The sequence below is a fragment of the Lissotriton helveticus genome, chromosome 9, assembly GCF_964261635.1.
Source record: "Lissotriton helveticus chromosome 9, aLisHel1.1, whole genome shotgun sequence".
Taxonomy (NCBI): domain Eukaryota; kingdom Metazoa; phylum Chordata; class Amphibia; order Caudata; family Salamandridae; genus Lissotriton; species Lissotriton helveticus.
Window position 1 is genome coordinate 229,839,906 of NC_136070.1, and position 15,371 is coordinate 229,855,276.

The following is a 15,371-nucleotide window of genomic DNA, read 5'->3' on the forward strand; positions in this document are numbered from 1 at the left end:
AGTCCCCCAGGAAACCCCCCCAGGATGTGGTGAGCTACATGCTGGCCTTCAGGAGCCAAATGGCGAAGTTGTGTAAGCAAGCTTCTGACAACTTGGAGGCCAGCCAGGCAGTAATGAAGGAGTGGTATGACCACAAAGCTCACCCGGTGGAGTTAGAGCCTGGCCAGAAAGTGTGGGTGATGGAGCATGGAGAGCTAAGTGCCCTCCAGGATCGCTGGACAGGCCCCTTTGAGGTGTTAGAAAAGAAGGGTAAGGCCACATACCTGGTGGACCTTAAGACCCCTCAACAGCCCCTACGGGTGCTACAAGCTAACCGACTCAAACCCCACCATGAGAGGCCCGAGGTCATCTTAATGATGGTGACTGATGGAGGAGAGGAAGCGGAAAGCGAACCTCTCCCAGACTTGTTCTCGTCTCACGAAAAAGGATGGGTCGGTGGAGGGAGTGATTCTCTCCCCATCCCTAACTCCTGAACAGCGGGAGGACTGCCGCCAGATACTGGAGCAGTACTCTACGTTGTTCTCCCTTGTCCCGGGAAGGACTCACCTGTGTACCCATGATGTGGACACAGGGGACAGCCCACCAGTGAAGTCAAAGACCTACCGGCTGTCCGACAAGGTGAAGGCTAGCATCCATGGTGAGGTTACCAAGATGCTAGAGCTAGGAGTTATAGAACCTTCCAGCAGCCCCTGGTCCAGTCCGGTGGTTCTAGTGCCAAAAGCCGCTCCACCAGGCACCACTCCAGAACTGAGGTTCTGTGTGGATTACCGGGGACTGAACTCAGTTACCAAAACTGATGCTCATCCGATCCCTAGGGCGGATGAATTAATTGACCGGCTAGGAGCTGCCCAATATCTCAGTACCTTTGACCTCACTTCAGGATACTGGCAGATCTCCTTGACAGATGGAGCAAAGGAAAGGTCAGCCTTCTCCACGCCTGAGGGACACTTCCAATTTTGTGTGATGCCCTTTGGGCTCAAGAATGCCCCTGCTACATTTCAGCGGCTGGTGAACCAGGTCCTCTCCGGAATGGAGGGTTTCTCCGCTGCCTACCTGGATGACATTGCTGTCTTCAGCAGCAGTTGGGAGGACCATTTGCAACATTTGCAAGCAGTTCTCCAAGCCCTGAAACAAGCTGGTTTGACAATCAAGGCCAGCAAATGTCAGATTGGGCAGGGGTCGGTTGTGTACCTTGGACACTTGGTGGGTAGGGGAACAGTGCAGCCCCTCCAGGCAAAGATTGAGGCAATCATGGCCTGGGAACCCCCCAAGACCCAGACTGAGGTCCGAGCTTTCCTGGGCCTCACAGGTTACTACCGTCGCTTTGTGAAGGGGTATGGCACTATTGTAGCGCCACTCACAGAGCTTACCTCAAAGAAACAACCTCGACGGGTAGTTTGGACAGAGGCTTGTCAGCAAGCCTTTGAAAAGTTGGAGCAGGCAATGTGTGCAGCACCGGTCCTGAGGGCCCCAGACTTCTCCAAGGAGTTCATTGTCCAGACGGATGCATCAGAACATGGCATTGGGGCAGTGTTATCGCAACTAAATGAAGAGGGTCTGGATCAGCCTGTAGTTTTCCTATCCAGGAGACTGCTTCCCCGGGAACGGAAGTGGAGTGCAATTGAGAGGGAAGCTTTTGCAGTGGTGTGGGCTCTGAAGAAGTTGCGGCCATACCTGTTTGGCTCGCACTTCCTGGTTCAGATTGACCACCGACCCCTTCGTTGGCTGATGCAGATGAAGGGGGAAAATCCCAAGTTGTTGAGATGGTCCATTTCCCTACAGGGAATGGACTTCCGGGTGGAACATCGGCCTGGAGTGGACCACGCCAATGCAGACGGTCTCTCTAGGTATTTCCGCCTTAGTGATGAGGACTCCCAAGGGGTTGGGTAGCTCTCCCCACTTTCAGCTGGGGGGGACGCGTGTTAGACCTGTCTGGCCTTTTGCGTAGCCCTCCTATTAATTATTTATTTTGTCCCCTTTTTGCCCCTCATACCCTTTTTATCTTTTTGTGTCCACTAGATTTTTATGGAGTTGGCCTGGGGGATAGATGCTCTTTGGCTCTCATAGTTTTTCACCTCAGGCCTAGGTGCCTTTTCTGACTGGGATTCACCCAGATCAACAAAATGGTGGATATTAACTGCCACAACTGTCAACTCTGGAACTGGGCCCATAGGATAGAATAGGCAGCTTCCAGAACCTTCTGGCTGGTTCTGGACCTTAGGAGCTAAGGGTATAAATAGGACACCTGTAGGGCGACCATTTTGTCATTCAGAGAGAGTCAGCTGGAGTACAGGCTGTAGCATAAGGCGGGGGTAGGATATCCAGAGGGTTGACTTCCTTACTGCTTCACCACCCTTCTACCCTTGTAGCTTCTGACCTGGCCCTGCCTCAGTGGGATCCTGATGACCCAGGACACCCGACCCAACCAAAACCTAGCATAAGGATAGGAGTGGTCGAGGGAGACTGATCCGGAAGATAGATCTGTCCGTTGTCCAGTGAGGGAGTCTTGATAGAGACTTTGAGAGTAATTATTTGGAAAGAAGAAAGGACCGAAGCTGAGAAGCCTAGTTCTTTACCCTTTCCTTGGGTACACTGCTTCAAACCAAGGCCCTACTTGTGCCACCAGCATACTACTAACCCCCCCCCCTTCCGTACCTGCGGTAGCGACTGCCAAGCTGAGAGTAGCGGTTCACCCAGGAGTGGAGGCTGGGGCGGTACCAGCGGGTAGTGTGGCCGTGAGGTGGGGAGTGGCCATCAAGCTGCCTAGGCCGGTGAAAGAAGGGTAGAGACACTGAGTTAAAAGTGTGTCCCAAGCTGCGCAGGCTCAGCGGAGCGAACGCTCGTCCCAGAAGAGGGGCGGAGCGACGACAGGAAATCTGCCGGAACTGAACAGGCTCAGTTCTAGAGCCACTAGTCTTCGGCGCCTGGTGCCACTGATCCCTGGCGCTTGCCCGGAAGTGCCGCTTCCCTCAGTGAGGCGGAGGCAGCGCACGGTGAGGAAGCGAGTGTGGCGCGAACGCCGAATCTCCTCACTCCGTGAAGCCTTCCTACAGCGCCGGCTCGGTGCCCGAGTGGCTGGTTCTGTGGGCGAGGTTTGGCTGAGGACTGACAGGAACCTACAGGTACCGTTGGTACTCCACATGTAAAAAAAACCTGAGTCGGGTCGGGGACAATCGATATTTGCCCGGCGGTATTGCCTCTGTGACCCTCTAGTTATTTAATCAATGAAGAGGCAGGCGCTGGAGACTGGAAAGCAGGAAACAAGGTTTTTATTCTCTCCGGAGGAGAACACAACAAAACCGGCAGAAGGTATCGTTCTGAGGTGCTCTGGATACATTTCTGAGGCCTGGCCTCTTATACACTGTTTTACGACTTTATTGTAGATTACACATTCATGTTAAAGCTTTGATGTATGGAAAAGACATTCCCGGAACTCCCCTTTGGGCCCGTTCCCACACACATTTACAGTTGAAGTCCCCACCCTAGTCACAACAGGTGATGAGTATCACGCAGCTGGATATTCCGCCGATTCACGGAATGTGGGGGGTTTGATCGGATCTCATGGAGTGGGGGCTTTGATCAACCCGGGGATCCTTTGATGGGGGAAACTTTCTATTGTACGGGGAGGGGCAAGGAATGGTATCGGCAGAGCTGGGTGTCGGCCTGGGAACGGGGAAGACAAAACGGGCACACGGGGAAGAAGGGGGTTTGCATCTAAGGGCCGGAGATCATGAAAGGGAAGCAGGGGGGTGTCGCGCTGGGGACAGGATGAGGGCCTGGGGCAGAGCAGCGCCGAAGAGGGGTTTATGACTCAAGGCAGGTGCAAGCAGGGGGTGGTCAGCGTGCAGGCTTAGTGAAGGCGAAGGGCTATGTCAGGGGCCAGCGGCATGCAAAAGGGTTCGTTCTGATCGGGGCATCTTAAAAAAATGGCGGGCGCGCACGACAAAAGTGTGGCATCAGGGGAAGAGGCAAGATGGCGCAGATAATGTTCACCAAAACGTACTAATTTTCAACAGTCCTCCCTTTAACATATTCAAGACATCTTGCTGGCTCATTTTCTACTCGGTTCTATTGTGGTTGGCATGAGAAAGAAAACGGTAGGAACCCTAGATGAAAAGAGTTGTAAACAATACATTTTAACATTTCTAGTTTTTAGGAGGTGAGCCTATTTGATAAACTTTGATCAATTTGTTTAGCAGGAAAGTCATAGGAATGCAATACAAAAACGATTCTGTAGCGAGAGCAGCAAGTATATTTCATACTGGCAGGTTATTACATATCTATCAGGTTCGGATTGGAGCATGATCAATACAATGGCGGCTGGGAGAGAAATGAGGTCTAGTAGAAACGGCGATTGGGGATGTCAAATGTTCGAAGTTTAACGAGTTCTCATCATTCTTTGTTGCCTTTCGTTGGCGCTGTTGAGCACCGGCGGTGGAGCTACAAGTCCAGCTCTGTTCTAAGTTCTGCGTTGCAGGGCACGACCCTTTCCTCGCGTTTCTGGTCGGAAAGGTCCTTTTCGCCCTGTGTCCTTTGAGGTGATTGTCAGAAAGTTCAGATGGAAGAAGAGCGTACAAAACAGTCCATAGGGTAGGTCAGAGGAAAAAGGGGGATGGAGCAAGGCCAAATTAGGAACAAACTAGGGGAACGAGAGACTTCAAATAGGCGGGCGTGTGACCGAATTCAGAGAGCGGGGACTTGTCGACAAACACTGGACATCGAGCAGGGGCATCAGGTCGACCCTTTCTTCTCATGTTGTCGAAAACAGTGCCTCGTCCTGCAGCTCTTTTCTGTCGTGGTCTCGCCTTGGCTAATGTCGCAGGTGTTCCTTAGTCTGCAGTCAGGCCTCGTGCTCCCACATCCGGTCCTTCTCTCCTCCAACAGCAGTACCCTTAAACAAGTTTGAAAAGACAGTCTTTAGAGAATTTGCAGATGAAGATAATCAAAAAGTCTATTTCTCTCCCAGCTCCAGGCAAAGAATGAAAATGCCCGTTATATTAGTGTTCACAACTGGCATATGAATGACCGGTGACGGGCCTGTTGGATTTACTATGACTTTCCTTTACAATTATTTATTACAGTCACGACAGTTCATCTGATGGTGACCCACCTTCGTGAGACGAACCTGGCAAAGATATGCCGTTCTCTAGAGTTTTACATTTACAGAGGGTACTGTGAGTCGTCAACATGGTACTACACAGGTATTTTGCTGAGAGACGATCATGGCTAAACATTTCCTTTCTATCGATGCATCCTGTTTTTCAACTACTACGGGGTTTATTTCGATGATTTCTTTACCTTGGACTAGTCTGTTAACCTTGTAAAACATCATTCTGGATCCTACGTAACCTTTTACAGCCCGATTACTTAATTAGGAAGGACAGGGGTTTTATGGGAAACAACCAGGGACATAGGAAACTTGTGGTAAGGGCATAAATCGACCCATCTCTCACAACCGGAAATGAGGGGTAGTTTCATAATTCCAGTTTTTGGGCGGCTGACAGGGGAGGTAACAGGGGTGATCATTTTTCCGGTTTGGGTATTGCGACAATTCGGGGAGGGGAGGGTCGCGTATTCTGAGGTCCTTGTTTTATACCATAGGAGCCGTTGACATGTAGTTCCCTTATTTCGGGTCAGATTAGGGAACCTCTGTCGTCTTACCTGTCCTTTCCCTTACGGCCCAACCTCGGTTCATTGACTTCTAGCGGAAAAGGAGAGGTAATGACGCGGCCTCAGGGTGATTGTATTAAAGACAAGTTTTTGTGCAAATACTGACGGTATTTGAAGCCAATTAGGTGGTGTGCTAGGGGTGGCAGTGTGCCAATTTCGGGGCTAATCACTCGGAAGAGTGGGAGTGCAAAAATAGAGGGAGAGAGAGAGAGAGAGAGCAACGGCAGGCTAAATAGCACACGTGCAACAGAGAGGGTGGCAGTGTATTCAAGAAAGGCTATTTAGTGCATTACACAGTAAAGGGCATTCACGGGTCTGCGTTAGAATCTTGTAATCATGCAGTTTGAGCATTAGACAGGGTAGAGGGGATGTGCCTTGAGAAAAAGGAAAGAAGAAAGGAGGTACCATTTTGTCGCACTTTCTCGCATTCTCGGTCCTTCGACCAGTTGGGTCAACGCCTCAGTCACACACACACATTCCCTCATAGTTTCGCATCATACGTGACATGGGTTCATTCGTCCGGTCTGGTTTAAGGGTGATCACTTTTTATCAGATTGTGCTAATTTTTCGGGTTTGTTCGATACGTGAGTAGTTTGCAGGCGTGCTTAGACACCACCTTGCGGCGCTAGTCCGCTTCGTGTATTAGACATGGCAAGGCTTCAGATCTTCGCCACACCTCGGCTGTAATCTCTGATGTAACCTGCAGAGGGAGGAAAAAAAGGGGGTGGGGGAGACAGCATTCGCGCATATTCAAATACATGGATTCATAAGTTCTTTACTTACCTCTTACTCGTCTTTCCTCCTCGGGGCAGGGTCCCCGGGGATATGGTTTCTGGAGTCGAGGGGGGTAGTGTGTCCATATAGGTCGTGTGCGGGGAAACGTAAAAAGGAAACCAGAGGTGCTTAGTGCGAGGTATCTAGTCAAAGGATGTATCTCACTATCGGGATCCTTAAACCTCTTTCAACGCTGTGGCGTTCTAAGGTTCTTCGGTTCTTGGGTCAGCTCCGTTCCCTGATACTTTGGAACGTTGTACTTTATAACATTTACATTATTTCATTTCACCCTCCTTTTACATTCCCTCATTTACACCGTTCGTTTTACCCATCCTTGGAAGTCAAGGTCTTCCTCTACGCGAGAGTTCATGGGTCAGTCGCGTACGTTGAAGGCGGAGTGTCGTGTTGTCGATCCGATCCGTCCTCCAGGGCTGGGCAACCATCTTCTTTTAACCTTAAAGAGAGAGCAGAGTAGGGTGCACAGAAAAGAACTTTCCCACCGATCCCACATTTTTAAAATAAAGCATGCAATACCCGTCCATAGTTTCAAAAACTTTATTTTGCAAAATCATTTCAGCATGTGGATTATGAGGGTGCGGTCGTATTTGGCCGGTCGTGGCAATGGCTAAAGTGCGTACAGTGGGGGGGTGTCGTTTGCAGCAATAAAAACATCGGAAAGTTTTATTCATTCATTTGTAAGAAACTAAAACGTCTATTAATTGGCTGGGGGTTCGGGGGCATTTATTTTCATAATTTAGAAGCATAATCATAATAGTTGTAATCAGATTTCCTATATGCATACCGTACGTGTGCGTCGTAAATGAGGTTTACATCAGGTATAAAAATATAATACATTGTACATTTGTAATCAACATTTGTAACGGGGATCCTTTCATACTGTTCGTCGAGTGAGTTCTCCTTGTCTTTTCTAGCCAAGTGTACAAAGGATCATATAAAATCTCAGAACATCAAGTTTATATTAGTGCGAAGGAACACCACGAGGTGTTCGTAAGTTCCGATTGATACCAGCGCCATTTTGGGCGGGGCCGGCTCAGTCCGGAAGCAGCATCAGGGGGAAATGTTTCCCATTACTGGCAGTTTGGACCAGAGTCCTTTTCGGCAGTTCTAGAATTCATGCTAACAGAAGGAGTGGCAATGTCATGTTTGTTTCGTTGGCGATCAAGGCAGCCGTCCCTTACCGGAAGCCTGCAAAGGCCGAAGGTTCCGCCGGGGGACCTTTGTAGGATCTTCAAGGCTGCGGAGATGCTGTCGGAGATGGGGGCTCGTGCTCCAGGGGGCAAATGTTCGAGTTATATTGCTGGTCAAAGTTACTCTAGTGGCCGGGGCCCGCCTTCCAGCGGACCCAGACGCCATTTTGAGGCCCTACAGGGGCCACTCTCGTCGAGTTTGCAAGAGTGGGAGAGATCCTTCGGAGTGAACGGAAGAGGTCCCTGTTGTGTGAAAGCGGGACGTTCAGCTGGGGTGCAGCTGTGATGCCCCCACCTGGGGGGGGGGGCGAGGGAGACTCGTCCGCATCGTCTCCTTCTCCCGGTGCACCCCATGCTGCTCCTTTTCATCGCCCCGCATGAAGGTCTCTCCACATCCGGTGTTCCCCAAGTCCTGTGCTCAGTGCTGTGGGAGTATGGCCACCTGTGGCGCGCATTCGGCGCGGCACGAGTATCAGTGCAGTCATTGCAGGTTCGGTGTTCCGAAAATATGGCCACCATTGCACGTTCGGTGCTGCGCAAGTACTGGGGTGCCACCATGGTGTGTTCGGTGCTGTGGAAGTATTGGCACCATCGCCTGACTGGGGGTGTTCGGCGTCGGGCCGGGGGCTGGGAGACCTCCTATCGGTGGAGGTGGGAGAGGCTCGTCCGCGTCGCCTCTCCCTCCCAGCCCAACTTGGACAAATTGTTGTGGAGGTACGTGCAGGACATCCCGCCGTCCAGAGCTGCTGCGGCTGTTACGGAAGGGAAAAGGAAGAGGTGCCTCGTTCTCCTCTGGACATGTGGCGGGACTACTTAAGTCTATCCAGGCCCGTTGCGGCTGGCTGAGGAGACATGTGGCGGGACTACCTACAACTGCCCGGGCTGCTGGCTCCTGCCTCTCCTCCGGCTCCCCCATACGTTAAGATTTCCTGACCAAGAGTTGGCGGCCGGGCCCGCCTTATATGGGTTGCCGTTGGTTGGGCGTAGCCGTAACCCTGCCCTACTTTGGAAGGTTCCAGAATGGGGGGGGGGCGAATGTTCTGTTTGACTTTCATTTTCTACAGTTTACCGTTATTATTCCTTGTTTGTTGTGCTAAATTAAAAGTTCAAGTTCATTAATGGTCTACGGATTTTGTTTTACCATTTCTTTCTTTCCAGGTCGCTTTTATGCTAAGTTTCTGCTAACAGAGGTTGAGTAACACGGAAACACGTGTAGAGGGATGACGCAGATTTGTACATTACATACACACAAACTCAGACGGGGGACAGTACAAGTACGACATACAAAGACCCAAGACGAATATAAAACAGTTATTGGTCATAATTATCTCTTTCCGTCTGCGAATTTGAAACGAGGCTGGGTTCCCGTCTTGACGTTGCCCGACCTAGGAGAACTTGAGCATGCCGCTGAAATTGTCCTGGCGAAATCTGTGCCATCGGGCATAATCAAACGTGGTGGTTCTGTCTGGTCTGTCTATGTAAGTCGGGTTCTTCTTTGTCTCGCGCTTTTTCTCGTACTGCCGGTCTGTCGTTCCTGTCAGCCCTTTGCCTTTACTCACGCTCAGTAGAGTCGGGCATTGGGCTTTCCAGTGTCCGACATACCTACAAAAAGCGCATTGGTCTGGCCCTAAGTCTGGTCGTCTTTTGCATAGTGTCGGGGGATAAGTTGTGGGTAGCGGTGTCCTGGGGTTGTCCTGTCGGTATATTTCTCTACTTGGTTTGTCCTCGTCTTTTCTCTGTCGTTGCATAGCCTCTCTGCGCTACATACCGAGACTGTCGAGCATAATTGGCGTTGTCTTATTATTTTGAAGGGTTATTTCTAACGTTTCTATTTTATCAAGGTCAAAGGATCCTGCCAGTGGCCACTGTTTGTCTTGACTCTCTTCGGTATACCTGTGCCACAATTTATTATAGGCTATGGTGACTAATCCATAGTTTATGAACATGTCCTTATTAGGGGTGCCTTCTAGTGGAGCTATATGGTCCACCTCTAATACACGGTCCGGGCTAAACAGGCTATTAATCAGTGGGGAGAAGACAGACATGACGGCTCGTAACGAGGGACTAAAAAGTCAGCACTGCCTATCTTATCACTAGGTGCAAAGACTGGACAGAATATTTCTATTCAACGTTGTTTGCAGGCAGTGAATACCTCATGGATCAAAAATAACAAAAAGACCAATAAATAACAATGGGGAGAATGAGTGGGTCCGCAAAGATCTGCGTTACCTACCCTTTTCACTATCTGCAAAAAGGGTGGTCTCTTCCCTGTTTGCAGACAGGGAATCTCCAGGAAACAATAGTTTTGCGAACAACAGTTCAGTTTCAAGTAATTATTGAGTGGGGGAGAAAAAATAAGCACGGCTGCTGCCCTACCTATCCTCCACTGCTTGCAAAGAGAGAGCCCGTTGTTTCTCCGTTTGTAGACAGTGAATCTCCAAATAAATAAAGAGCAATACTAGTATTTTTTTAAACAATCAAACAATCAAGCAATTATTTCGCAACTTGTCGTGATTACACGACCTTACCCGGACCATGTGGACAGTTTCTTGTCTTCCGAATCCAGCGCCCGATCGTCCTCTTTTTCTCGTATTTCTCACGGCACTCCTGATGGTCCCCAGTCAGGACCGTAGATCACTCGAGAGAGGTCTGTTCGGAACTAGTGAAGTTCGGATGATCGGCTGCCAGACGAGGGTCTATTGGGCAAGAGCTCTCCCGATCGTTGCAGTCGTTCACTCTGTCGTCGGGACCTCTCCCACTGGATCCACGAGTCGCTGATGGGCCCCACGCTTGGGACGCCAATTGTAAAAAAAACCTGAGTCGGGTCGGGGACAATCGATATTTGCCCGGCGGTATTGCCTCTGTGACCCTCTAGTTATTTAATCAATGAAGAGGCAGGCGCTGGAGACTGGAAAGCAGGAAACAAGGTTTTTATTCTCTCCGGAGGAGAACACAACAAAACCGGCAGAAGGTATCGTTCTGAGGTGCTCTGGATACATTTCTGAGGCCTGGCCTCTTATACACTGTTTTACGACTTTATTGTAGAATACACATTCATGTTAAAGCTTTGATGTATGGAAAAGACATTCCCGGAACTCCCCTTTGGGCCCGTTCCCACACACATTTACAGTTGAAGTCCCCACCCTAGTCACAACAGGTGATGAGTATCACGCAGCTGGATATTCCGCCGATTCACGGAATGTGGGGGGTTTGATCGGATCTCATGGAGTGGGGGCTTTGATCAACCCGGGGATCCTTTGATGGGGGAAACTTTCTATTGTACGGGGAGGGGCAAGGAATGGTATCGGCAGAGCTGGGTGTCGGCCTGGGAACGGGGAAGACAAAACGGGCACACGGGGAAGAAGGGGGTTTGCATCTAAGGGCCGGAGATCATGAAAGGGAAGCAGGGGGGTGTCGCGCTGGGGACAGGATGAGGGCCTGGGGCAGAGCAGCGCCGAAGAGGGGTTTATGACTCAAGGCAGGTGCAAGCAGGGGGTGGTCAGCGTGCAGGCTTAGTGAAGGCGAAGGGCTATGTCAGGGGCCAGCGGCATGCAAAAGGGTTCGTTCTGATCGGGGCATCTTAAAAAAATGGCGGGCGCGCACGACAAAAGTGTGGCATCAGGGGAAGAGGCAAGATGGCGCAGATAATGTTCACCAAAACGTACTAATTTTCAACACACAGCGGTTCGAGACTTTGGCCCCAGTGGCCCAACACCTGAAGTAAGGAATGAGCTGGGGGTTTCTAAGAGCGGGGATCTACCGAGCTGGGGTCTCAAAAAGGGTAGTCCCTTTCCTATTTCCTGACTGGAGGAGTGTATAATTAATTCGGGAAACCCTTGAGACTCTTGCAAGTGCCTTGATACTCTAAGCACATGAAGGTTTTGAACGACTGAGTTGGTGTTTACACCTTTCATTCTAGGGGTGGAGGAGGAAGACTTCGGGAGAGTCGCTCTGATCAATAACTGTTGATCCTTTGTGCAGCCGGAGCGTTATCTTTAAACCCTTCTCTAGGATCCAGAGAATGCTTGAACTCTTATAGCGGACTAACTCTATTCCTTGAGAGCCCTTGCACTTGTCCTTATTTATATTGACCGAAAAGTAATTGATTGTATCTAACTTTGAGTAGGGTGTTGTTCCGATATTTGATGTGAAATGTGTCCGTTTGAACTAATGTTCTAAAGCAAAAGCAGAGTATATTATTTTTATAAACCAGTCCATATTTTTCCACAAAAAGATTAGTGTAGTGTCATTTTTGAGTGTGATTGTATTGAGTTATTGCTGGGTGGTGTGCAACCTTTACACATGTGCCTCTATTAGTGACTGTCTTACCCTAGGCCAGGCTACCCTAGGTGACCTGACAACTCTAGGTCCAACAATCACTTACCTACTTATACTGGTCATGATAGTGGTGATATGGATGAATATCAACTAGCTCTCAAACAACTCAGTATCTATTTTGAGGGTAGAGTCAACTTGGTAGTCCACAGGCATACATTTTTCATTCGTGTTCAGTCCTCTAATGAATCCATTGATACTTATGTCACTGCTTTAAATGTGTTAACCAGTTATTGTGATTTTGATGATTTTACTTCTCAACTTATTAGAGACCAAATTGTTTGTAGGTGTTATTCCAAAAGAATTCAACCGAAATTGTTTCCTGCAAAAATCTCTCCTTGGATGAAACTATTGATATTGCTAAGAGCATTGAACGGTCAGAGTTGGATGCTAAACAGTTAGAGTCCAATACTACTTGTTCTACAGTAGCAGCTACCAGTTCTTTTTCCACCTCTAGACAGTCTCTTGATGATGCCAAACAGAAAAAAGGCAAACACATTCCTGATAGGAACAAGCTTTCTTTACGTCCTTCCTCTGGTTTTCAATGTTACAGATGTGGTTCACATTCACATCTGTCTAAATTTAGAAATTGTCCTGCCATTGCTCAAGAATGTTACAAGTGTAAACAACTGGCCATTTTGGCAAGATGTGCAGAGGGGCAAACATTTTCCAGTTAGGAGTGTTCAAGATCTAACGACTAATGAAATTCCAGACGAGTGGGATAAAAACGTTGAAGAGTTAACCCTTTCTGTTGTTTCTGTTGAACATGTGAACATCAATAATGTACATTCTGATAAAAAATGTGGGGATCCCTTTGTCCAGGTGTCCATCCAGTCCCATGATATTCCGCTACTCATTGATGCAGGTGCCAGAAGCACCATCATTTCCATTGATAAATATAAACAATTTTGGTCCAACATGGTCTTACTACCCTCTGATGTCATCATAACTGCATTTGAGGGTAGCAGGATTGATCTCGCTGGTTATTTTTGGGCTCACATTACTTTTCAAACCAAGACGATCCATGGCAAAGTTTACGTTGCTCTTAAAGGCATCAATGTTCTAGGATGGTGGCACCAGGTTGAATTCGGAATGATCATAAGACCCGGTCAGAAGAATCCTGTCTCCTTGATCAACTCCATTTCCGATTCTCCACAATGGAGAGATAGTTATCCACAGGTTTTTGAAAATAGAATTGGGAAAATCAAAGACTTTGTGCATTCTATTAAGTTTAAAGAAGGTGTACCCCCAGTCAAGCACAAATTAAGGAGTGTTCCTTATAGTATAAGAAGTGACCTCACCATTATGCTTAACAAGATGCTTGAAGATGGCATAATCAAACGTGTTGATGCTACTCTCTGGTTATCTCCCATTGTTTTAGCTAAAAAAAAGGACTGGAGAACTTCGTTTATGTATTGATTTAAGATCTGTCAACAAAGCCATTTGGTTGGAGAACTTTCTGTTACCTCGCATAGATGACCTCATTACTGCTGTAGGTCAGTCCAAATGGTTTTCCACGTTTGATTTACATTCGGCGTACCATCAGGTAGTTCTTGATGAACATTCCCGTCATCTTACAGCTTTAGTGACACCTGATGGTACATTTCAGTTTTGCCGGATGCCATTTGGACTGGCCTCGGCGGCTTCTGTTTTCCAGAAAGTTATGTCTATGATGTTTCAACATGTCCCCAATGTCGTATGTTTCGAAGATGACATTTTAGTGCATAAGAACACAGAACTTGAACATAACCAGGTGTTAGATCTTGTTTTACAAATCCACCAGAGTAATGGTATCACCCTGAGAGAAGATAAGTGTATCTTTTCAGTAAATGAAATTGAATACCATGGCCACATGCTCACCAAGGATGGTGTCAAGCCCAAACCTAGCATAGTCAAGGGTATTGTTAATGCTCCACACCCCATTGATAAAGACCAGTTCCGTTCCTTCCTTGGTCTGTGTGAATTCTATTAAAAGTTTGTTAAGAACTTTTCCAGCCTTACTGAGTGTTTCAGAAATTTGTTAAAAACAGGCTCAGAATTCAAGAACATTTTGTTTTAATTAAAGCATGCATTTCGTCTGCCCCTTTTCGTCAAGCTTACGTGGAGGGTCGTGACACATTCATTACTGTTGACTCCAGCTCCTATGGTATGGGTGCAGTTTTATCTCAGATGGATGGTGGAAGGGAAGTTACTGTAGGTTTTGCCTCCAGGAGAATGAGAGAGGTTGAACTGAGGTATTCTGTGATTGAAAAAGAGATGCTTGCCTGTGTGTGAGGTGTTGAAAAGTTTAAATCCTATGTCTGGGGAAGGAAGTTTTGGCTCAGGACGGACCATAAACCTTTAGTAGACATTCTGTCCGGCTCCAAGATCAAAAAGTCTACAGCTAGATTGGCTAGGTTATCCACCAAACCTTTGGAATTCAACTTTACTGTACTTCACATAGCCGGTGGTAAGAATGTCAAAGCGGACTTTCTATCCAGACTCCCTGTAGACAATCTCCATACTGCTACTGATATTCCTGATGACATTGAGGAGTGTATTATTGCCAATGTGGATGACACTGTCATTTGCCCTGACATGTCACTTTGGCAAGACGCTCTTTCCAATGATTTCACCTCAAGGCAGGTAATGGATTTTGTTGTTAAAGGGTAACCCAAAGAGAGATCTCTTCCCATTGAATTACAGCCTTACTGGAACATTTCTGACGAATTCTCCATTGAGAATGGTTTGCTGGTCAGGGATAGCAAACTCATTCCCCCTGACATTTTCAGGGTGAGGATAATGGAAACTGCCCACTCTGATCACTTGGGAATGAATGCCACTAAGCACAGAATCAGAAATGATTTCTGGTGGCCCAGCATGGATCGAGATATTGATGATTTGGTCAAGAATTGTGTACAATGTTGTCATAGTGACAAGCATCTCACAATCGGCACTCCCATTCCCAAACCTGTTCCGTGACCAGCCAAGGTTTGGCAAAGAGTTTCTGTTGATTTCCTTGGTCCTTTTCATGTTTTGCCCAACTGTATGAGGTATTTTATTATACTTATTGACCATCTCTCCAGGTGGGTGGAGGTAAGAGGCGTCTCTGATTCCAATTCCAAAGCTGTCATTCGTTTCCTGCAAGACGTTTTTTCCAGAGAGGGTGTCCCGGAGGAGCTAATAACTGACAATGGTGCGCAATTCACATCTGCCTCCATGCAAGAATTTCTGGCCAAACTGGGAGTGAAACATCTATGCACTCTTCTATATCACCCCCAATCTAATGGCAAAGTGGAGAGGTTTAATAGGTTCCTGGTTGAATGTGTGCAGAGTACTCTCCATAGTCAGGGTCATTGTGAGATGGCTGTACGAAATATGATTTGGGTGTATAGGACCACTCCC